This window comes from Heptranchias perlo, chromosome 7 (assembly GCF_035084215.1).
Source record: "Heptranchias perlo isolate sHepPer1 chromosome 7, sHepPer1.hap1, whole genome shotgun sequence".
Taxonomy (NCBI): Eukaryota; Metazoa; Chordata; class Chondrichthyes; order Hexanchiformes; family Hexanchidae; genus Heptranchias; species Heptranchias perlo.
In genome coordinates this window covers 58,201,920-58,227,365 of record NC_090331.1, presented here as the reverse complement: position 1 = coordinate 58,227,365, position 25,446 = coordinate 58,201,920, and the positions used below count along the sequence as shown (strand labels likewise).

At 42.8% G+C, this 25,446-nt stretch overlaps 2 long non-coding RNA genes across 5 annotated transcripts in view; one reads left to right on the top strand and one right to left on the bottom strand.

Moving 5' to 3' along the window:
- The window catches only part of LOC137323324 (uncharacterized), a 115,932-nt gene that overhangs the window by 989 nt on the left and 89,497 nt on the right, over positions 1 to 25,446 (top strand). Inside the window, exon 2 of the long non-coding RNA XR_010963348.1 lies at positions 7,025 to 7,103. This is a non-coding gene — a long non-coding RNA (uncharacterized lncRNA). The remainder of the gene's footprint in view (positions 1 to 7,024; positions 7,104 to 25,446) is intronic.
- LOC137323323 (uncharacterized) overlaps positions 3,264 to 25,446 on the bottom strand; it is an 85,159-nt gene continuing 62,976 nt past the window's right edge. For 2 of the 4 annotated variants that reach the window (XR_010963346.1, XR_010963344.1), the window contains exon 4: positions 11,557 to 11,733. This is a non-coding gene — a long non-coding RNA (uncharacterized lncRNA). Of the gene's footprint in view, positions 4,005 to 11,556; positions 11,734 to 25,446 lie in introns of those variants that run through there. The other 2 variants (XR_010963347.1, XR_010963345.1) reach the window with 2 other exon arrangements.

The following is a 25,446-nucleotide window of genomic DNA, read 5'->3' as shown; positions in this document are numbered from 1 at the left end:
CGCGCCGGTTCTATGCAAGACCAATCCAGCTAGTCCCACTCCCGCGCTCTATCCCCGTAGTCCTGAAAAATTTTTACTTTCAAGTACTTATCCAATTCCTTTTTGGTGGCCTGATTGAATCTGCCTCCACCACCCCCTCAGGCAGTGCATTCCAGATCCTAACCACTCGCTTTGTAAAAAAGTTTTACCTCATGTCACCTTTGGTTCTTTTGCCAATCACCTTAAATCTAAGTCTTCTGGTTCTTGACCATTCCGCCAATGGGAACAATTTCTCTCTATATTTTCTGTCTAGACCTGTCATGATTTTGAATACCTCTATCAAATCTCCTCGCAACCGTCTCTGTTCCAAGGAGAACAATCCCAGCTTCTCCGGTCTATCCACGTAACTAAAGTCCCTCATCCCTGGAATCATTCTAGTAAATCTCTTCTGCACCCTCTCTGAGGCCTTCACATCTTTCCTAAAGTGCGGTGCCCAGGACTGGACACAATACTCCAGTTGTGACCAAACTTAGAACTTGGACTTCCCAAAAATATTTCATTTAGGAGGTTCATAGATAGAAGAGATAGGGTCAATTTATTGTCACAGACCCCAGAGGTAAAAGGGCAACAACTTGCATTTACATACCACCTTTGACACCTTTTTGGGTGCTAACTGGCCTACTAAACCCTCAGTATGGCACGCAATGTGCCCACCCGCCATATTGGTAGAGGAGTTTGTGCCGGTGGCAGAAGCGCATGCCAGCAACATTCAAAGTCAAGAAGAATGTATGTAAATTAGGGTCCTGCGCTTCTGGCAGGACCTGTATTCAATTTTCGATCAGCCCAATGCTTCACTAGTGGCGCTAACCGACTGAAGTTTGGGGGAAGGAAGACCAAATAATTTTACTTATCTTGTAGGCCAGTTTTGTAAAGTGGGAGGTAAATAATATTAAATAGCAATATGAATGCATGTGAGATCGCTATCTTTCAATGTAAGTAAGATGTATAATATTTTTACCTTGTCAGTCATGTCGTATCTTGTTTTCATAAGTTTTCTGTATTGCTGCGATGGGTGAACATTTAAGCTGCAATGGCACTGTGATATCATCAGAAGTTGTATTCCAGGTCCTCTACTATGAGCAATATCATGGGAGATGTATCAGTCTCAATAAATTATTGAGTATGGAAAAGTCAAGGGGCCTGAAGTTCTTGAAGCCCTCCTTCTTGGATAGTGGTAGTGCTCTGACTACTGAGTCAGAAGGTTGTTGGTTCAAGTCTCACTTCAGAGACTTGGGCACAAGATCAAGGCTGACATTCCAGTGCAGCACTGATGGAGTGCTGCACTATAGGAGGTGCTGTCTTTTGGATGAGATGTTAAACCGAGGCCCTGTCTGCCCTCACAGGTGGATGTAAAACATCCCATGGCACTATTTCAAAGAAGAGCAGGGAAGATCTCCTCAGCATCCTGGCAAATATTTATCCCTCAACTAACGTCACGAATAAACAGATTATCCGGTCATTATTTAATTGTTGTTTTTGGGACCTTGCTGTGCGCAAATTGGCTGCCGTGTTTCCTATGTTACAACAATGACTACTCTTCAAAAATACTTAATTGGCTGTAAAGCCCCTTGGGATGTCCTGAGGTCATGAAAGGTGCTGTATAAATGCAAGTCTTTATTACTTTTTTTCCTCTGCTGCTGGAAGTGTGTGGGAATTTCAGCCTCTCTAGTGTTGACCCGATCCCAAATCACGGGGATAGTATCAATTCTACAGTCGGGGAAGGCAATCTGCACCTGTTGAGGTGCAGCAGCAGCACTTGCCCTGATGACCTGGTGGAAATTGGAGTAATGCCTTGCCACTCCGACAGGGGGACTCTGAGGCCTGCAAAGGATAGAAAATTTTTTGGTAAGCTCCTAGAAAACAATGGGATGACATTTTAAGCCTGGTTAATCCCTCTGCAGGGCGGAGGCACATGGGCCAATGACTTGTTCGCCCCCTGATCAGAATTTGGGCCGCTGATTGCACAGGACAGAAACCAAGCAGATTCATGTTCTGCCCAAAATTCTGGTCTCTCCCATGGGCGATTTCCCAGCCCCCCAAGAATTTTGGCCTTAGAGTGTCAGTACAGAAGATAAAGAGAAGAAATGTGGGCTCTAATGATATTTCAGCAAGCTTATCCAGTGAGTAGCTGAGCCACACAGAGCTGAAAAGTCCCAAGTTCAATGCCCAGTCTGTCCTGAGTCAGCTGATCTTAGCCAAGGCAGCAAGATTTCTTATGATTGGCCTCAGTGCTCTGAGTTAGTGAAGGGAAAGTTGGCCATAACCCAACAAGATGTCAATCCTTTGGGGAAACAGAGCAGGAGAGAAAATTGGTGAGAAAAAAAGAGAAGTGGTGTTTGGCTTTTTGTAAATTGAGGATCTGATAATGGACCTTGCGTACAGCCTGCACGTGAGCTGAACTTGCGAGATAAAACAAGGTCAGCTTATTTATATAAATGTCTGGCACTCTCTGCACATCACTCATGATGCACCGGGAGCACCAGGGTAGCAATATTAGTCCCCTAATTTAAAAGGAACTTGGGCCTAATGAGTTAGTGCACTGCTTGTGCCCAGACTCCCAGCCTATTTGCATTTGCCTCCTGCATTGAGATGTGCTGTGCACCTTGGGTGCATTGTAGAATTCAGACTTTTGTGTGAGGTATTCTGGGGCGGGGCCTTAGCTTTTGTATAATTATCAACGTTATGTTGATTAATTCTTTCATATGTTTTTTAAAGATACAATTAAATCTTTATATTATTCTCTGGCTTCATATTTTAATGCATTTACTGTATTATATTCCAAACCACTAGACCAGATATCATTTATTTCAGAATAATTTGTCTTAATTTATATTTTAATAGAGCTCATTTAATGACTCACTTTTCTGGGTTATAATCACACCTCAGTTAGCTGCAGTTTGCCATGCAAACTCACCATAATCTGTTTACACCTTGTTTAGGTGCAAATGGGTATGTCATTACCTTTTGAAATAGCTCAATGCTCAATGGATGCATTAACATACAAAGAGCTTTGAACTCTGGAGATAGCGATGGACTCTCAAATTGCTTTGCTTTTCATTGTATTATTTTACTTTTAGTTTCGATTCTACCCTCCATTTTCTTTTTATGAACCCTTTACATATCATAATCATAGCTGGTAAATTAGATGGCATAATAAGAATGCATCTTTGTTCCCATAATGTTAATTGTAAACAATTTTACAACACCAAGTTATAGTCCAACAATTTTATTTTTAATCCCACAAGCTTTCAGGGGCTTCCCCCTTCCTCAGGCGGTGTGGAAATGACATTTTCGAATCCTTCGCATTTTAAGATCACAGAACAATGCCTGGTGATTACTGCCCGTTGCCAAGGCAATCACAGTGAGCAGACAGAAAGGTGTCACCTAAAAAGGCCACCGAATATACAAACCCCCAAAAAAAAGAGAGAGAGAGAGATAAGGAAGACAGTCAATGACCCGTTATATTAAAAACAGATAACATTTGTTCGCTGGTGGGGTAACGTGTAGCGTGACATGAACCCAAGATCCCGGTTGAGGCCATTCTCATGGGTGAGTGAGGTAGAGTGAGGTGCTGAGGTGCCCGTCTTTGATGGAGATTCGTGTGTCCAAGAAAGAAACTGATTCTGAGGAGTAGTCCATGGTGAGCTTGATGGTGGGATGGAACTTGTTGATGTTATCGTGTAGTCTCTTTAGTGATTCCTCACCGTGGGTCCATAGAAAGAAAATGTCATCGATGTATCTGGTGTATAGTGTTGGTTGGAGGTCCTGTGCAGTGAAGAAGTCCTGCTCGAACTTGTGCATGAAAATGTTGGCGTATTGGGGTGCGAATTTGGTCCCCATGGCTGTTCCGTGTGTTTGGGTAAAGAACTGGTTATTGAAGGTGAAGACATTGTGATCCAGGATGAAGCGGATGAGTTGTAGGATGGCGTCTGGAGATTGGCTGTTGTTGGTGTTGAGTATTGATGCTGTTAGTGAATAATGTTAGTGAACCTTTTAGTTGTTGCAGAAGGTAGAAGCAGCTGTATACTTTATTAGCCAGTTGTTTATTGCTATATTTTGCAGCTTAGTGCCTACCTCACTTTTACCTTCGTGCACTTGATTGGAATTAGAATTTATGTCAGCAGATATATACAGAAACACCCTTGAATCAGTTCACTAGAAAGAAACTGAATTAATTTGTATGCACTGAAAAAGTATCTAACACAGGAGAAAAATATGATGTGGAGATGCCGGTGATGGACTGGGGTTGACAACTGTAAACAATTTTACAACACCAAGTTATAGTCCAGCAATTTTATTTTAAATTCACAAGCTTTTGGAGGCTTCCTCCTTCCTCAGGTGAATGTTGTGGAAATGAAATCCTCGAAATGAAATCGCATTTATAAATCACAGAACAATGCTTAGTGATTACAGACAGTCTTTTCAACTGCCCGTTGCCAAGAAATCAGTGTGCAGACAGACAGGTGTTACCTACAAGGTCTCCGAATATACAAATCACCAAAAAAAACACAGAAATAGAGAGGTAGAAACATAGAAAAGACAGCAACTGACCCGTTATATTAAAAACAGATAACATTTGTTTGCTGGTGGGGTAACGTGTAGCGTGACATGAACCCAAGATCCCGGTTGAGGCCGTCCTCATGGGTGCGGAACTTGGCTATCAATTTCTGCTCGACGATTTTGCGTTGTCGTGTGTCTCGAAGGCCGCTTTGGAGTACGCTTACCCGAAGGTCGGTGGCTGAATGTCCTTGACTGCTGAAGTGTTCCCCGACTGGGAGGGAACCCTCCTGTTTGGTGATTGATGCGCGGTGTCCGTTCATCCGTTGTCACAGCGTCTGCATGGTCTCGCCAATGTACCATGCTCTGGGGCATCCTTTCCTGCAACGTATGAGGTAGACAACGTTGGCCGAGTCACAGGAGTATGAACCATGCACCTGGTGGGTGGTGTCCTCTCGTGTGATGGTGGTATCTGTGTCGATGATCTGGCATGTCTTGCAGAGGTTACCGTGGCAGGGTTGTGTGGTGTCGTGGACGCTGTTCTCCTGAAAGCTGAGTAATTTGCTGCGAACAATGGTCTGTTTGAGATTGGGTGGCTGTTTAAAGGCGAGTAGTGGAGGTGTGTGGATGGCCATAGCGAGGTGTTCGTCGTCATTGATGACATGTTGAAGGCTGCGGAGAACATGGCGTAGTTTCTCCGCTCCGGGGAAGTACTGGACGACAAAGGGTACTCTGTTGGTTGCGTCCCGTGTTAGTCTCCTGAGGAGGTCTATGCGATTTTTCGCTGTGGCCCGTCGGAACTGTCGATCGATTGGTGTTGTAAAATTGTTTACAGGAGAAAAATAGACTGGTGATATAATATTCCCCCCAAACCCTCTCTCATTGTTTTACAATTCAAATCATGACCTACAATTCTTTTCTTATTTAAATATATAAAATATCAACTAACTGTCCAATATTTTTCACTATAGAATAGAAGATTTGCCATCCACGGCAGCATCTCCTCTTTGCACTTCTCGAGAATTAGCCAATGTTTCTTGTTTCTTCCGTCTCTAAATTCAAAACAGCAAGAAAGTAATCCAGTTAAAATTAAATGAATATAGAGTCTGATTACTGTAAATTTAGGTGTGCAGGGCACATCTTTTTGCACATTTTCATATCTGCAAATTTGGGCAGAAATTTTGTACCCCGGTGTGAATTTGTATTGAGGTCTGGTGTGATTTTGAATGCATGTTCATTCAGAGAGAGCCAATCTTCTTGAAAAGAACAGGCACAAAAAGCAGAAGAAGAGAAAGACAACTGAGAAAGATGAGGAGAGAAATAGAAGACACAGACATGGGATTACGAGAGAGCATTGAGATAAACATACACACAGAAAAAAAAATCATTTTTAAAAAGTCGAGATTCTTCATGGAGGGAACCTACGCTGCAAGTAGTTAGAGAGAAAAGAAAGACTTTGATTTATGCAGTTACTTTAACAAAGGCGAGAAAGAGCAGTATTTTTTCATGACTTTTTTTTGCTCATCTAGGCAAGAACTTTTAATGCTGGGAAATAGAACATTTTCCACTTTAGGCTCCCAGTGTCAATCACTCACAGGTCAAGCACAACATATTTAGCTGCGGAATAAAGTTCCTGTAATCTACCTCAGCAGCATACATAAACCTCAACCTCAGGAGAACATACCAGTGTGACATTTTCCATTTCCCACACCAGCTGTGCTATGGCCTCTTTGTATGAAAATGCCATGTTAGTGCAGAATTAGGGGCAATTTTGTGGGCATAAGCCCATTCAGAGTGGGATTGAAAGCATTTAAACTCATTTCATGGACCATAATCACAGACAAGTGGCAGGAGATTTTCATCTTATCAGTCTGGGCTTGTTTCGAATCTAGATCTCAAAAGTGAAAAGCCAGATTCTAACCCAGTATATCAACTAGTCTCCAAGAAATAAAAATATTACATAAATACAATTAGATTTCAACTGGCTTTTGGAATTAGCACTGACATGTGTGGAAAACTTAGTGAAATATGTTGTCATATTTGAGAATTATCCATTCGTTCTTATGTTTTATAAAAAAATTCCACATTTTGTAATGTTAGTACCAATAAATACCTTGATACCAATGTATGATGATGACAGGCTTAGACTTTTAAATTTTTTTCCTGTGAATGACATGTCATTGTAAGAACTATAGGCACCCATTTTGATGTTTTAAGCAGAATGGAATTTCTATTTGTGAAACTAGGAATTCTCTCAGGTTCTGGGCTACTATGCCTGAGATTGAAAGCTCTAACTGGTAGAAATGGTCTGTGTATCATTTATGGTTTAACATGATATCTATTATTAAGAAATTTAAATCTACCCATATTACAGTGGTATGCCCTACATTGATGCAGGCCTGTTTCTCAGGATTATGCAGACATTATCTATGATGCAGAATTAGACTAACATCACATTAGGTTTGAATTTATATTCTTTTTTTTCCAGTAACAGCAATATACAACTGTTTTGTCTCCACTATCCTTGAAGATCAACGCCAACAGATGAAGAAGCCAAAGCAAAGCAGGTGAGTAACGTCATTTTATTCACTCCCTGAGGTAAATTGCTTGACTATCATAATAAGAGCTCCAACTAGGGATGTGGCAGAGAAACCGCTGCCCAATAGTGTCAAGTGGACTTGAGTGACAGACTGGCTTAGGACTCAAACTTGTAAACATTTTGAGCAGCTAATGCTGTGAATGATTGTTTGCCGAACTCTGTAGGTTTAAATATTTTATATATTTATGAGAATGTCATTGATAACTTAACTACAGACATGCGAGAATAATAGAAAATCATGTCTGAAAAAGCATATCCATTTGTTACAAAGAACTGGAAGAATAGTTGATATCTGAACTGTACTGATGTAGATATTAATGATAATTATAGTACCATATTAACTGTGACTGTATGAAAAGATGGCAAGTTCCAGTCAGATCCTGTTCTCTGCCTCTGATGGCAGCAATGGCTCAGCTGTGGCACAAAGAGCCAGCAGTGCAGCAATGAATCCAGCAAAAAAAATTGCTGCAGACTCTGTTTTATCATCCTGATGAAATTACACTGATTTAATTTCCATGCTGTGAAGTAATTTGGCACCACTTGGACTTGTGCCCTGACATCTTCATCTGAGGTAAATTGAATGAAAAAAATCTTACAAAAGCCTCCAATGGCATTTACGAGTAATACTGTTTTTGCTAAGTTGCTTGTGACTTTGTGACATTAGCTCTCGGAAGTTTTACTCCGAGGACATTTGTATTGGCAGCAAATTTTTTTTTTGTAAGCCTCAGCTATCACCTTCAAAAATGTGCAAAATGTATTGTGCCAGAATGCCTCAGCTGTAATAAAGTTTGGCACCAACAGCCCACCATATACCTGCACCATCCTGTGCAATTTAATTGGCATTCAGTGGGTTGATAAATGGATTGGCTTAATGGGACAATATACATGACATATGCAGGACTCTCCTGAGAAATAGGATTCATTTTTGTTCTTCACACTTCAACATGCCGCAGATACCAGCACAGCCTTTTCCAACAGCTGTGCCACTGTGAATGACATTCCTGCCAGCACTACAACCCATTGCTTTGTCTCCTGTGGACACCCACTCAGTTCAGAGGTTAATATCTCCTTATTTATAGTCTCCTCTCCCCCTGCTCTGCTATCTTAGAGTCAGAGTCAGAAATCTGCAGCATGAATTGTTATTTATTTCTGTAACAATGAGCATGTTATAATGAACAAATGTGCAGCCGTTGCATTAGCTGTCAAATGAGTGCTAAAGAATTTAATGGTAATTCATGGTGTTAGTTATAAGTCAGTCAGCTGGGTCAAACTTAGTTGCAGTAGTTTGTGGATGCTGGTTATCAGAAATAATTATTGTGATCTCTGGATCTAATTTTAGGACATGGTATGCCGATTTAATCTGACCTATGGCTTCAGTGGCTGGTTTGTTGCTTTGGCTGTGACATTACCTGCCATTGGCCACTTGTCCATGAGGTGTGTGCATGTCACTGTCTCAAATCCCAACCGGGTGTCAGTTTGTGGCTCAGAGTTTCATTTATGGAAGCCTTGTACATGCAAATAAGCTCAAGGAAACTGAGAAACGAAACGGTGTGTGACAGTTTCTAATTACTGCGTAAAAACAACATATGGAAACTTCATTGTCCATTTCATCCCTCAACATGTATTATCAAGTCAGATTTCTTTTGCTCAATCATTCTCTCTAGAGCATTTAGAACTGTTTCATTTGTTTGAGCAGTGCAAAAGCATCACTTGATGGGGCTGCATGATGATTTCATTTGCCAGATCCAGCTTTAGAGATCATTAATTCCTTAAACCTTTAATAATTTTCTGCTCTCACTTAACTCTTGAAATGCCAGTTTCATTTTTAAGCACCTATTCATTGCAGGAAAATAACTCCAGTTGCTAAAGACGTTTTAATTATTGGAATAATAATTTAAAAAATGATACGAAAGGTATCTTAAATAAGGAAGTGCTTCACATCTATGCCTCAATTCTAAATACTGATCCATGGCAAAACCTTTTCAGCACTACACTTACCATTTCAACAGAAGTAATGTCAACAGTAATCATTAGCAAAAATTTAGAAAGTTTAGCCAGGTCAAAGGACTGATGCATACACCAAGGTCCATCCCTGGGCAGCAGAAACCCTCCCAGGGTTTACTTTGATCCCCTCTGGCCACAGCAGTAATGTCAGTTAATGAATCAGAAAAAAACCTGGTAACCAGATGTCCCAGCTTATTAACACGCACATCATTTCCAAAGCAGCCTGTAATGGCATTCAATGAGCAATCTGTGTGGAACAGACATTGACAAACTTACAGATCTAATTTTAATGCACGTTTCACTGCGTAACTTTCCAAGTGTAAGTTTCATTGCCATCAAAGGCAATTTATTAATTGATGTGCTAATTTGCAAGCAAATAGTAATCATAATCAAGAATTTAAAATGATTTCCCATGTATTGTAAGCTTCTCTAAGTCTTCTTATGTGTCCTCTCCTATCCTGTTGTTGAGCATTTTCCTTTCAAACCCAAGAGACATTTCTGCTCTTTTCGTTTCAGCTGCCGTTAATTTTAATGCCACCCATTGCTCAACACTGCAGTCTAATTTTATGTTAATATCCTGAAAGTTGTCAAATCTTGGCAAAATCCATGCATAAATTACACAGGAAGTGGCACACAGGAGGGGGACATAATGACAGCCATGGTTAGCCAAGCCTGTTAATACACTGGAAAGTACGAATCCTAGAGCACTGGTCAACTGCTGAAAGACATCTGCAAAACTTTTGACATTATAGTCTGACATGTACGTGAAAGATTAGAGTGTTTTTTTAAAAAAAATATTTTTTTATAAACAAATATATCACCATGTCAAAATTCTACAAAATTTATCAGTTTTGCATGATTTTAACTTTGAAATATTAGACCATTATTTATACTATTATTTAGATCCACTTTACTCCCATTCCTTTTTAAACTGTCTTCTTACTGTTCTGAGGTAAATTAAGATGGTGGGTGATAGGAAGGCATCAGGAATGCTGTGTGACTCCCCCCCCCACCCCGCCCCCCGCCCACAACGTTCTTGCTGGGCGGAGTGCGAGGGGGGGAGGTGGTTTAAAATCTACAAATCGACCCCTATATGTTAAAAGCCCTACCTTATGTTTGAAAAGCATTATCTTAAGTTTCTTTATAATCCCCATAATGGAAGTTCTGTGCAACAAACAACTTTGCCAAATCTTCTATTTATTTTATGGGCAGAATGGCTCTTTATATCTGGTGGACGACGATAATGACATCAACAACATTTACATTTATAAAGTAACTTTAATATAGAAAAACACCCCAGGGCACTTCACAGAGTCGTAATCAGAAGAAAAATCATATATGAAGTTAAGATGGTCAGGAGAATGCAGCAATGACATTTAACATTTTTCCTTTCCCTTAACAGCCACTGTGCAGACCTCTTGCCCTTTCTCTCTCCTATCTTTTCTATGGAGAGAATGGAAGATGAGGCCTGGATAACTGGTAGAAAGGAAGAATGGGCCTTTCTAGGTACTGAAAAAGGAATGGAAGCCAAGGGAGAAAGAAAAAAGGCCTCAATAGTGAGAGGAGCCTAGAGTAGTGAGTGGGAAAGGGAAGAAAGTCTGGACACTGAGCAGCAAGGGCAAAGAACTCTAAGTAACAATTAGGAAATGAAAGGGACCAAGTCAATGAGTGTGAAGGGAAAAGAGACCTGAGCAATGGGCAGGAAAGAAGAAAAGGATGGAAAGCAGGGTTGCAAACAGAGAGTGGATGCCTGGGTAGTAAGTAGGAAGGGACAGGAGGTTGATGCAGCAAGCGAGAAAAGAGATGGGATTGGACACTGATCAAGATGAGTCATGGTTATTTTTTCCCCATGGCCAAACCTCTGCTCAGTGTGCTGATATTGAAGCACGACAGCAAAATCTATTTTTTTTAAAAATAAGCAGAACAATGCAGCTGGAAAGTTTTAACTTTAAGCATTTTGGTAAAAGAAAATATAAAATGCTTCAGTCATACCTGTACCAAACTTGTATTATTATTTGTTGTGATATATCGTCGTCCACCAGATATAAAGAGCCATTCTGCCCATAAAATAAATAGAAGATTTGGCAAAGTTGTTTGTTGAACAGAACTTCCATTATGGGGATTATAAAGAAACTTAAGATAATGCTTTTCAAACATAAGGTAGGGCTTTTAACATATAGGGGTAGATTTGTAGATTTTAAACCACCTCCCCCCCTCGCTTCACAGTGCACACACGATTAGCCAATGGTAATTTCCAATTGGCTGTTTTCTGAGTTTAGGCTTTTAAGGTTAGGTTAGAACACATTCTGAAAAATTAATCAGGTCAAAAAGTGCGTAGAATTTGATCAAATAGTGAGAAATACATAAAAAAGAAGCAAATTTACCAATAGCAGAGTTTAATTGATGACAAATGCAAAATAGCAAAAAGACTTAACTGGAAGGCTTTTAAAAAAAAGGCATATTTAGTAACCGAATGAAATAGAACATATGGTAAAAACAGGACAACGCAATACACTGTCACAATTTGTGTTAAGGCAGCTTCCTGCTATGTGTCTATATTTCCAATGTGTACTTCTCTTGTTCTCCACCAACTGCTGTAGTGATTAAAAAAAAACAAAATAAAAGAGAGTGAATAAAGTTAAAGTTCTTGTAGTCTCATCTTTAACATGCTCTGCAAAAAATCCAGCCTAATTGTTGAACAGACCTATCAATTCTCAGTTGGCTGTGAAATATAACAGCCCAGAATTATCGGTTTTTCATACTTCTAACTTGATAAAATAATCTACTAATTTATAATCTGTTGTACTGAAAACAGATTTTTATAATAAGTGTTTCATTGGGGTTGATAATACAATCATGGGTGCCCTAGAAAAGTTGGTGTGGAGGCCTGAGGCCTGCCCTAATGTTAAGTGCCCCTTGACTTTTATGCTAATTAGGTGGCTATCTCATAATGACACTGAAAAGGAGGTAGCAATTAAAGTGTGAAATCAAAATTTCAGACCGACCTTAACTATAACCCTCCCCCACACCCCCCCCACCCAACAACAGCCATGGCATTAATGCCGCTTGCCTACATTCCCTATGCCCTTTACATCCTTACCCATGCAGAGTGCCCATTCCCCATTCTTGGAAGACACTCAGCACACAACAGGCAGCCAAAACTGGCGCAAAAACACAAAAGGAAAAGTGGCCCAACCATGGCTAACAAAAAAAATTAAGGATAGTATTCGATCCAAAGAGGAGTGATATAAATTTACCAGAAAAAGTAGCAAGCCTGAGGACTGGGAGCAATTTAGAATTCAGCAAAAAAAGACCAAGAGATTGATTAAGAGGGGAAAAATAGAGTATGAGAGTAAACTTGCAAGGAACATAAAGGTGGACTGTAAAAGCTTCTACAAGGATGTAAAAAGAAAAAGATTAGTGAAGACAAACGTAGGTCCCTTACAGTCAGAAACGGGAGAATTTATAATGGGGAAAAAGGAAATGACAGAGCAATTAAACAAATACTTTGGTTCTGTCTTCAAAGAAGAGGACACAAATAACTTCACAGAAATGCTAGGGAACCAAGGGACTAGTGAGAAGGTGGAAATAAAGGAAATTAGTATCAGTAAAAAAATAGTGCTGGAGAAATTAATGGGACTGAAAGCCGATAAATCCGCAGGGCCTGATAATCTGCATCCCAGAGTACTAAAAGAGGTAGCCATGGAAATAGTCGATGCATTAGTTGTCATCTTCCAAAATTCTATGGATTATGGAACAGTTCCTGCAGATTGGAGGGTGGAAAAAGTAACCCCACTATTTAAAAAAGGGAGAGACAACAGGGAACTACAGACTGGTTAGCCCAAAGCCTTTCAAGGAGGCGGCTCATCACCACCTTCTCAAGGGCAATTAGGGATTGGCAATAAATGCTGGCCTTGCCAGCGATGCCCACATCCCATGAGCAAATTTTAAAAAATCAGTAGTAGGGAAAACAGGGAACTACAGACCAGTTAGTCTAACATCAGTAGTAGGGAAAATGCTAGAGTCTATTATAAAGGATGTAATAACAGGACACTTAGAAAATATCAACATGGATTTATGAAAGGGAAATCATGTTTGACAAACCTACTGGAGTTTTTTGAGGATGTAACTGGTAGAATAGATAAGGGAGAATCAGTGGAAGTGGTTTATTTGGATTTTCAGAAGGCCTTTCATAAAGTCCCACATAAGAGGTTAGTGTGCAAAATTAAAGTACATGGGATTGGGGGTAATATACTGGCATGGATTGAAAATTGGTTAACAGACAGGAAACAAAGAGTAGGAGTAAATGGGTCTTTTTCAGGGTGGCAGGCAGTGACTAGTGGGGTACTGCAGGAATCAGTGCTTGGGCCCCAGCTATCCACAATATATATCAATGATTTGGATGAGGGAACCAAATGTAATATTTCCAAGTTTGCTGACGACACAAAACCAGGTGGGATCGTGAGTTGTGAGGAGGATGCAAAGAGGCTTCAAGGCGATTTAGACAAATTGTGTGAGTGGGCAAATACATGGCAGATGCAGAATAATGTGGATAAATGTGAAGTTATCCACTTCAGAAGGAAAAACAGAAAGGCAGAGTATTATTTAAATGGTGATAGATTAGGAAACGTTGATGTACAAAAGGACCTGGGTGTCCTTGTACACCAGTCACTGAAAGCAAACATGCAGGTGCAGCAAGCAGTTAGGAAGGCAAATGGTGTGTGGCCTTCATTGCAAGAGGATTTGAGTACAGGAGCAAGGATGTCTTACTGCAGTTATAAAGGGCCTTGGTGAGACCATACCTGGAGTATTGTGTGTAGTTTTGGTCTCCTTACCTAAGAAAGGATATACTTGCCATAAAGGGAGTGCAGCAAAGGTTCACCAGACTGATTCCTGGGATAGCAGGACTGTCGTATGAGGAGAGATTGGGTCGACTCGGCCTGTATTCACTCGAGTTTAGAAGAATGAGAGGGAATCTCATTGAAACATACAAAATTCTGACAGGGCTAGACAGACTGGATGCAGGGAGGATGTTTCCCCTGGCTGGGGGGTCCAAAACGAGGGGTCACAGTCTCAGGATACGGGGTAGGACATTTAGGACTGAGATGAGGAGAAATGTCTTCACTCAGAGGGTGGTGAACCTGTGGAATTCTCTACTACAGTAGGCTGTGGAGGCCAAGTCACTGAATATATTTAAGAAGGAGCTAGATAAATTTCTGGACACAAAAGGCATCAAGGCGTATGGGGAGAGAGTGGGAATATGGTATTGAGATGGAGGATCAGCCATGATCATATTGAATAGTGGGACAGGCTCAAAGGGCCTAATGGCCTACTCCTGCTCCTATTTTCTTTGTTTCTATGTTTCCCTTCACCAGCTGCTGGTGTCTCACAATGCATCCCTTACACTCCCTGCGAGTAATGAAAGATGCACTCAGAATATCCATAAATTATGCAAGATCATTATCCCCACATTATCCAGCAAAGCCATCATATGGCCAGTGGCATGACATTGGGCTGCATTATTGGTCCATTATGTACTGACAGAACTCATGGTTTTGCTCACAGTGAGTTATAGATTATACTTGTTGTGGGGGATATGTCGCCATTGAAAGAATTTGGAAAGACGTTTGTGAATAACAATGGAGTATTTCTGATTGGATCCTAGAAAATAAATAAAGGACTGAAATTCAGTGGGCTTCCACTGTTCTTCCAACTTAACTCAAGAGGGAGACCTGTGGAGCCCAATGGGAAACAGCAAAAATGGTTGTTTTCAATCATTTCCTTGGGATTCCACTGGTCTCCCACAGCTTTACAGTGAGAGACCAGTTGAACCCTCATGGAATTTCAGACCCAGACTGTTTTATTTACCCACCTCAGATAAAGCTTGGTTGAGAGAGGCTCCGAAATTCCACGAGGCAAATTACTCTGGATTTGGACCAGTGAGCCAGGATCTGCGTCCACCGATACTCTGAAAAGCTGCAGGGTCGGCTGGTTCTGTAGTGCACATCCCATACACAACGGGAGTACTGTGCTGGGTTGTGCTTGCAAATTAGAGTGCAGCCTTTAAAAAGCCAAGTCTGTCTAAAGCGTGCAGGTTTGGTGAGCAGCAGGTAAGTAGAAAATGCTTGACTCATGAAAATTTAAATTAGTTCTGTGGGGACTTGGTGGGTGGATCGCTGTAAAAACCAAAACATGATTGCGAACTTGGGTATATTATTTTTGGGGCAGGAAACCAACAAAATTGGTTCCTCCAATTTTCCCAGTTCAAACTGACACTCTTCTCCCTCTCCCTATCAATTCAACTTGGCATTCTAACCCCATGTAGCACAGTTCAAGCTGGTACTATTCTTCTCCCTCGCCCAATTCAGCCTGGCACTTTCTTTCTCTCTCAGTTAATGCTGGCACTCTTCCCCTCCCCCTCACTCACTTAATACTGGCAGTTTACTCGTGTTTTTTCCATCCGCGTCCTCTCAGTTAATGGTTACATTCTTTCCCCTGCCCCTCTATTAATGCTGGCCCTCTAAACCCTCCTTTCCCTTCGGTTAATAATGGTGTGCTTCTCCCCCCTCTCAGATAATGTTGGCAGTGTACGCCCCCTTCCAGTTGCTGCTGGGACTCTTCCTCCCCCCTCAGTACTGGCACCTTTTCCATCTCTCTCATTTAATTCTAGCAGTCTCTTTCCCTTAATTAGTGCTGGCACTCTCCCTCCTCAACCCCCACTCCCAAAGCATCATTCCCAGCTTCTGCTCTCCCCTCCTTCCTGATTCCATTCTGCTATTTGAAATGATGCCAGCCAGTGCATGCTGCAGGTGGGAACTCTTGTTCTTGTGAGAATTCCTGCCTTTGCAGAGGCCAGAACCACTTTGATTAGGCGTAATGGTGAGGGGAAAGGGGTTTGATCCACGCTGATTTTTTGCCAGCAAATGCTGACATGCAGACCAGGTATCCAAAATGCTGTTAGCTTGAATTGCCGACAATTAGCATGCACCTGAATTCCCAATATGCACTCCTGGGGGGGGTAGAGCTCCATGTCAGGGGGGCAACTTCATAAAATTTATCTCTCATATAATAATAAACTCTGAAAGATTAGGCAGAGTTGTTTCCCTGTGGTCTTCAATCTACTATCACATATTTCCTTTAGGATTAGCTAAGAACTCAACTTCAATTCATTGCGAGGTGGTAAGGATTTATTTTTCATTTTTTTAGATTTTAATCTACAGTGACCTTGTGTGTAAAGATTAACCTCAGATTCTTACCGTCTGGAAAGAAAAATGCAATTTATTTATTCAGTCATCGTACATCTGTAGCCCTGATGATACATTGCACATTACATAGCATAAAACAATGGCTGGGAATTTCCTCAGAGTTAGTCCTGCTCCAGATTTGAGGAGGAGGGTGTGGCTCTGTGAAAGGGTAGGGAATTGGATGGGCTACAATGGAGGGAGTTTTAACCCCCCCCCACCCCAGGATGGGCAGGTTAAAAATTCAAAAAGGGGAAATTCGATCCCAACCCGCCTCCAATGCATCCACTCTTGGTTTTAATGGAGGCAGGTTGGGGGACGAGCGACTAACCTACTCTCTAAAGGCAGGCCCATCATTTAAATATTTTAATAAGGCTGCATGCCTCAAATTTTCATACAGTTTTAAACTTAATGGCTGCAGGTCAGGTTTCCCAGGGCTTGAGAAACCCAGCAGCTGAAGGGAGGCAAGAACTGCTGGATCCAGCAGGTAAGTGCATTTCCAGCACTGCTTGTGGGCCAGGAGGAGCAGGAGTGCTTCTCCCCAGTCCCCCAAGCAAACCTGCTTCCCTCCCTGCGATCTGTCAACCACTCCCCCCCTTCCCCAGGTTCGGACCACCGCGATCGGTACCCCCCAATCTCCCGGACCACCTCTCCGGCACCCCCGCCAACATCTACTCCCAGCCCGCAATCTTCTCCCTGCCCCCCCACCCCAATGTCTTGCCCCTCCCTCCACGATTTCCCTTCGACCTATGGTTTCTCCCTCCCTCCATCCCTCCTCTCCGCTCCTCGGCTGCGGCCTGGTGCCATAGGCATTCCCGCCCGACAGCCAGCCAGCCTCTCAATCTGGCTACCGGATAGGAAATGGACTAAAAAAATTTAAATGAGGTCCCGCCGTCAAGTTCAGCAATACCGGTTTTCCCAGCCATTACAAGTCTCCCACGCTCCCTCCCCACCTCCCCATAAATATTGGGGCCAATATTTCTGAACTGGGTCAGTGTGGGGTGGAGTGGCCCTGTGAACTGGGTCAGTGTGGGGTGGAGTGGCCCTGTGAACTGGGTCAGTGTGAGGTGGAGTGGCCCTGTGAACTGGGTCAGTGTGGGGTGGAGTGGCCCTGTGAACTGGGTCAGTGTGGGGTGGAGTGGCCCTGTGAACTGGGTCAGTGTGGGGTGGAGTGGCCCTGTGAACTGGGTCAGTGTGGGGAAGAGTGGCCCTGTGAACTGGGTCAGTGTGGGGAAGAGTGGCCCTGTGAACTGGGTCAGTGTGGGGTGGAGTGGCCCTGTGAACTGGGTCAGTGTGGGGTGGAGTGGCCCTGTGAACTGGGTCAGTGTGGGGAAGAGTGGCCCTGTGAACTGGGGTGAGAGGCTGGACATGGGAAATGACTGTTGAGTTACTTTTGGGGAAATGATGGTCCAGTAGATCAGTTGAAAATTTAAATGTCACTTTGCTTTTCCATTTTTTAGATTAACAATCTGTTAACGTGTTGTAGGTTACCGTGCTTACACAATAACAGTACTTCAACGTAATTCATTGGTTGCAATTGTGAAGTATAAAAATTCTTAAAATTTACCAGAAATTTATAATGTAAAACTTTTCTGGGGAAGAATGCCCTCTAACTCTGTGGATTTGGATTTCCCTGGATTACACAGACCTGGACTTGCTTTTCACTGCTTCTGACAGTGTGAGAACACCAGGAAAGTATCACCACTCACCAAGGGCTTCTCAGGAGCGTGTATGGCATTCCCTAAGGGCATATCCTAGAACATGACAACACATCAACCCGTTTTCAACCAACATGGCTGTGGCAATAATCATCACCTGACTAAGTCAGCACCAAATAAGTGCACCCTTTTCTGTATGAGTCTAACGCCATGAATAACAAAGCGTGACATCAGTGCACATTCTACTGCATTCTAACGAAGTGAACACAAGTCAACCTATTCCTTCTTAACACTGTGCTTCACCTGGGACGCTACACATACCTCTCTTCAATTCCAGTGCTTCTCCTCGGTGCAACCTGAGAGCCAGTATCACCAGAGGTGGTTGGCTGCTCATGCTCTGCAAAAGGGTTATGGAACTGAGGCCACGCCCCTCCCGGCACTCCTGCTTCCTCCTGCCTCCTTGCGGCGCTCCCCCTCTTTGTGGTGCTCCAGCCCCCTCCCGGTGCTCCCACCCCCTCCCGGCACACCCATCCCTTCCCACCCCTCCCTCCCCCTCCCACCTCCACACGGCGCTGCCCCCCCTCACAGCGCTCCTGCCCCCTCCCGGTGCTCCCACCCCCTCCCGGCACACCCATCCCTTCCCACCCCTCCCGCCTCCTTGCGGCGCTGCCCCCACCTCGTGGTGCTCCCGCATCTCCTGCCCCCTCCCGGCGCTCTTACTTTTCCCGGCACTCCCACATCTCCTGCCCCCTCCTGGCGCTCTCGTCCTTCCCGGCACTCCTGCCTCCTCCCGGCACTCCCACATCTCCTGCCCCCTCCTGGCGCTCTCGTCCTTCCCGGCACTCCTGCCTCCTCCCGGCACTCCCACATCTCCTGCCCCCTCCTGGCGCTCTCGTCCTTCCCGGCACTCTCGCCCTTCCCGGCACTCCTGCCTCCTCCCGGCAATCCCTCATCTCCTGCCCCCTCCCGGCGCTCTCACCCTTCCCAGCACTCTCGCCCTTCCCGGCGCTCCTGCCCCCTCCCGGCACTCTCACCCTTCCCAGCACTCTCACCCTTCCCGGCGCTCTCGCCCTTCCCGGCGCTCCTGCCCCCTCCCGGCGCTCTCACCCTTCCTGGCACTCCCGCCTCCTCCTGGCACTCCCACCTCTCCTGCCCCCTCCCGGCGGTCCCGCCCCCTCCCCGCCCTGTACATCCATTGCTTTTGTTCGGTAGTTGGCCATTTTTGTAATTTTTGTTTTTTTTCTGCCAATACTCTCCTTCATTATTATTGTTTGCTGCTGCCATTTAAATTACACCATACAAAGTGGTGAGGATGGGAATTCCTTTGATGGTTCCCCTAGCCCTGCATAATTCAGAAGAAGAAGACAAGTTCACGAGAAAACAACAAGTTCAGGTGCCATGACACCTGAGGTGTTTTGACTGCAGCCATTATTAACCTGTGATCTACATTTATAGACCTCTCCATAAGCACCTGACATGGCAGAGGAGACCTGTCATTGTCGCCTCCACTTCAGAAGACAGGCTGTCACAAAGTGTTACCATCTGCTGCACAATGACCAGCAGAACAACATCTGGAATAGAGACAGCTGTTCCCGTAGAAGTAAAGGTTAACACAGCTGCCCCAGGGGACATCTGCCACATCAGGCAGCCTACAATGCACATATGTATCAACCAAATTGATATGTATGGTATTTACATATAGTTAACTGAACACTAGATCGGCCCCTAATGAATACGAAAATAAACTTGCAAGGAATATCAAGATTAACACAAAAAGTTTTTACAATTAGAAGAGAAAGGGTAGTCAAGAGTAATGTGGGTCCTTTAAAAACAGCTGTGGGTAATATTGCAGATGAAAATAAGGAAATGGCAGACTTGTTGAATAATGACTTTGTGTCAGTCTTCACAGTAGAGGAAGGGGATAATATACCTGACATTCCAGGGAAACTAATAGTGAATCAAGTACTGGAACTCACTAAAGTTAAAGTAAGCAAGAAAACAGTATTGGAAATAATGGTACTAAAAACTAACATATCCCCAAGACCTGGTGGTTTCCACCCCAGGGTTTTAAAGAAAGCAGGGAGGAAATTGCAGGTGCTTTAGCAATAATCTTCCAAAGCTCTCTCGATTCAGGAATTTTCCCTTTAGTTTGGAAAACTGAAAATGTAACACCATTATTTAAGAAAGGTGTGAGAGAGAAACCAGAAAATTATAGACCTGTTAGTCTAACATCTGTTGTAGGGAAGTTATTGGAATCTATAATTAAGGACAGAGTGACTGAGCACTTAGAGAAATTTGAGTTGATTATAGAGAGCCAACATGGATTTGTAAAGGGTAGATCATGTTTAACAAACCTAATTGATTTTTTTGAGGAAGTAACTAAAGTAGTAGTCAGGGGAATATTATGGATGTAGTTTATATGGACTTCCAGAAGACATTTGATAAGGTTCCACATACAAGACTGTTAGCTAAAATTAAAGCTCATGGAATTGAAGGCAAATTGTTGACCTGGCTAGGCGGTAGAAGACAGAGAGTAGGGATAATGGGTATGTACTCAAATTGGAAGGAAGTGACTACTGGTGTCCCACAAGGATCTGTGCTGGGGCCTCAACTATTCACTATATTTATTAATGACTTAGATAACACAATAGAGAGCCATATATCCAAGTTTACCGATGACATACTAAGATTGGTGGCATTGTAAGTAATGTAGAGGGGAACATAAAATTACAAAGAGACATTGATAGATTAAGCCAGTGGGCAAAACTGTGGCAGATGGATTTCAACACAGGTAAGTGTGAGGTCATCCATTTTGGACCAATAATGGATAGATCCGAGTATTTTTTAAATGGTAAAAGCTAGGAACAGTGGAAGTCCAAATAGATTTAAGGTCATGTACAAAGATCACAAAAAATAATCAAAAAGGTTAATGGAATGTTAGTCTTTATAACTAGAGGGCTAGAATATAAAGGGGAGGAAGTTTTGCTACAGCTATACAAAGCTCTGGTAGGAATACTGTGTACAGTTTTGGGCACCGCACCTTAGGAAGGATATATTGGCCTTGGAAGAAGTGCAGCACAGATTCACCAGAATGTTACCAGGGCTCCAAGGGTTAGATTATGAGGAGAGATTACATAAACTAGACTTTTATTCCCTGGAATATAAATGGTTAAGGGGTGATTTGATTGGGGTCTTTAGGATTTTGAAAGGAATTTATAGGGTAGATAGAGAGAAACTTTTTACGCTGGTGGGGAAGTCTAGGACAGGAGATATAACCTTAAAATTATAGCCAGGCCATTCAGGAGAGAAGTCAGGAAACACTTCTTCCCGCAATGAGTGGTAGAAGTGTGGAACTCTCTGCCACAAAAAGCAGGAGATGCTAGCTCAATTAAACATTTTAAATCTAAGATAGATTTTTGCTAGCCAAAGGTATTAAGGGATATGGATCCAAGGCAGGTGGATGGAGTTAGAATACGGATCAGCCATGATCTCATTGAATGGCGGAACAAGCTCGAGGGACTGAATGGCCTACTCCTATTCTTATATTGCTATGTTCTTAACGGGTGTTAACACATTGTAGCAATTACACTCCAAGATCTCTCTAATATTGCTTTGATTATTCTTTGATCGAATATTGTAGAGTGTCTGGAAATAAAGCAGTTAGTTATTACCACACCAATTTGAGTGTTTTCTCAGACTTTGTTGCCCACTTCCTGTCTCTCACCAAGATATGATTGCCCATGATCTCTGTCCTTACTGACATGCATTATCTTCCCATCCCTAAACAGATTAAATCTCTTCATGGTCGCATCCTTCCCTGCCTCTGGACCTTCCAGCCCTACATTCCCGCCTGTATCTTTCAGTCCTCCTACTCTGACCCTGGTGCATTCCACTTTCTCTTCATTCCATCACAAGTACCAGAGCCTTTAGGCTCTCTAGAACTCCATCTCTCTTCCCCCTCAAAACTTATCTTTTCAAACATGCTTTCAGTATCTATCCTAAATCGTCTATTATGCTCAGCAATGTCACAGGAACACTATCACCTCTAAGTTTACCTATCATGAGAGCATCATCAGCACAGAGACTGCAACAATTCAAGAGGAAGGCCCACCATCAACTTCTCAGTGAAACTAGGTTTGGGCAATAAATTCAATCTTGCCAGCATTGCCAAGAAGAAAAATATTTTAAAAAATTGTTCTTCCTTTGAGGAATACATTGGGATGTTTTACAACCCCAAATACACTATATAAATGTTGGAACATTTTACTATTCTGAATGTGCTATATAAATTGAAGTTGTTGTAAAAGTGGGATACGTTTCCCAGTGCTGGCAACAGTTTCAAAGAGAAAATACGAATATCCCAGTGAACATATAAAATATTTTTAACATAGCTGCCACGGGATTTTTCAACCATTTTCCCACAGTAAGGATTTAGAATTTAAGAGTTGTGTTTAAAACAAAGTGTATTCACACAAGTCTGGAAAAAGGGCACTGAGACGGAACGTGATTAAAATGCTAATTTTCCCCAAAGATTGTAAACAATAAGCAATTGGTTAGCCTGGCTCAGTAATCTCTGTAATATATTGGGAGGTCACTGGTCCCAGGCAGTGAGCAGGGGATGTTTGGCTTAGGCCCTCTCTTTGAGCTGTGAACATAAGGGGATAAACAACAGAAATGGAGGAACAAGCACTCGATCAAGTTTGTTAAAGCAGAAAGTTGTATGGGCAAGCTTTTGCCAGACTCAGGAGAATGCAAAAGGGTAGTTAGAAGTTATTTTATTTAAGTCTAGTGAGACAACCCACTGATGTGGTGAAGTGTAATGTATTCACTATTGTGTATTATTACACCAAGATGAGTTGTACTGATTGAATTAAGTGGGTCGAATCATAACTGTTGCTGTGTTCACTTGCTGGGAAATAAAGCAGCTTAATGATTAATATGTGGCCTCATCTTACCAGGTGTTTTCTCAATCTGCTTTTGTAAAGATTGAAGAGACCCATGTGAAAGACATGTCGAGTTCAGATCATGAGCAACTCCCATTGTTTTACACTCTGGATTACACAATTTAATAAGTAGACATAAAGCACTGTGAGTTTATTCTGCAAGTGAGGGATGTGGAATCCACTTATGGGAGCAACTGATGGCACTGAATCCAAAAGGGTATTTATGGCACACCCGAATTTGTAAAAATGGTACTTTCTTCTAAATAAATGGAGCTGGGTGGGAACATTTGTAACTTTCACTTGGGAGTCTGATATTCACCTCCTCAACTGTAACATCACAACAATCACTCCCAAGATCAGCAGTACCACTGCTACCATCAACATGAACACTATCAGTATAATTACTATTCGTTCCACCACTATTACCTTCACCACCACCACTTACACCACCATGCAGCCATGATTGAAGGACTATGAGGTAGAATTTTCAAAGGGGATTCTCCCAATCTCCCACCATAAATTGGGCAGAAAATCGGCAGTAACCCCGCAGAAAAGACATAAATTCTACCCTATGTGTTGTGCAGATACTGCTATTTGGCCTCTGTTCTCCATAAGAGCTTGGAATTGACAGGTCTTAGGTAACCTAGGTACTGCAGATAGCTAAAGTGTTCCAGTTTCACTTGATATGTTCAAGTTAAAAATAATTATTGTCAGTTGCCATGCTTTTAATAATCAATTCCAGCATATCTTAATGATCAATGATAATGCATTTGTTCCATCTCCAATATCAGGATGAAGTCTAGAAGGCAGTAATAGATTGATACTTCATATGTGCATCTGGATGGATAGTTGTGGGCTCCGATTTACATCATCAGCAAAAATCATTATGTTGGCATTGTGGCTGGGGACCGTAAAATCAATATTAACAGCAATGCTAATGACCTCAATTTCTATTGGAACTCAATTAGTGGCTGTTAGCCAAGGTGCAACTAGGAGAACAGATGCAGCTGGTAAGTCACAGTCCCCTACATGGTAGAATTCTTAAAAGTGTTTTTTTTGTTGTAAACTTCATATGTATTCTGATAAGGAACTCCAGACTTGAGGATATAAATTTAAATCCAGATTTTGTGTATCACTAAGTGAAAAATCTCTCTGTCAATCTCTGTGCGCAATTATGATGTGGGTGGATATAAAACTTCTTTGCACACATCTTGCGAACAAAAATCAACTGTAAGCCGACATTGGGGTTTATTTAGAGACTAAGTGATGACATTTTTACAAAACTATGAGCAACAAATAAAGTTGCTGTCTCTATCCACAATGGAGCTATGCAGGAGTGTTTACTGACAAGCTTTTTTAAAAATTTGTTCATGGGATGTGGGTGTCGCTGGCAAGGCCAGCATTTATTGCCCATCCTTAATTACCCTTGAGAAGATGGTGGTGAGCCACCTTCTCAAAACGCTGCAACCCATGTGGTGAAGGTTCTCCCACAGTGCTGTTAGGTAGGGGGTACCAGGGGATTTTGACCCAGCGACAGTGAAGGAACGGCAATGTATTTCCAAGTCGGGATGGTGTGTGACTTGGAGGGGAACGTGCAGATGGTGGTGTTCCCATGTGCCTGCTGCCCTTGTCCTTCTAGGTGGTAAAGGTCACAGGTTTGGGAGGTGCTGTCAAAGAAGCCTTGGTGAGTTGCTGCATTGCATCCTGTAGATGGTACACACTGCAGCCACGGTGCGCCGGTGGTGAAGGGAGGGAATGTTTATGGTGGTGGATGGGGTGCCAATCAAGTGGGCTGCTTTGTCCTGCATGGTGTCGAGCTTCTTGAGTGCTGTTGGAGCTGCACTCATCCAGGCAAGTGGAGAGTATTCCATCGCACTCCTGACTTGTGCCCTGTAGATGGTGGAAAGGCTTTGGGGAATCAGGAGGTGAGTCACTCGCCGCAGAATACCCAGCCTCTAACCTGCTCTTGTAGCCACAGTATTTATATGGCTGGTCCAGTTGAGTTTCTGGTCAATGGTGGCTCCCAGGATTTTGATGGTGGGGGATGCGGTGATGGTAATGCCATTGAATGTCACGGGGAGGTGGTTAGACTCTCTCTTGTTGGAGATGGTCATTGTTTGGCGCTTGTCTGGCGCGAATGTTACTTGCCACTTATCAGCCCAAACCTGGATGTTGTCCAGGTCTTGCTGCATGCAGGCACGGACTGCTTCATTATCTGAGGGGTTTCGAATGGAACTGAACACTGTGTAATCATCAGCGAACATTCCCATTCCTGAACTTATGATGGAGAGAAGGTCATTGATGAAGCAGCTGAAGATGATTAGGCCTAGGGCACTGCCCTGATGAAGTCCTGCAGCAATGTCCTGGGGTGAGATAATTGGCCTCCAACAACCACTACCATCTTCCTTTGTGCTAGATATGTCTCCAGCCACTGGACTGCTTCATTAATGAGGGGTTGCGAATGA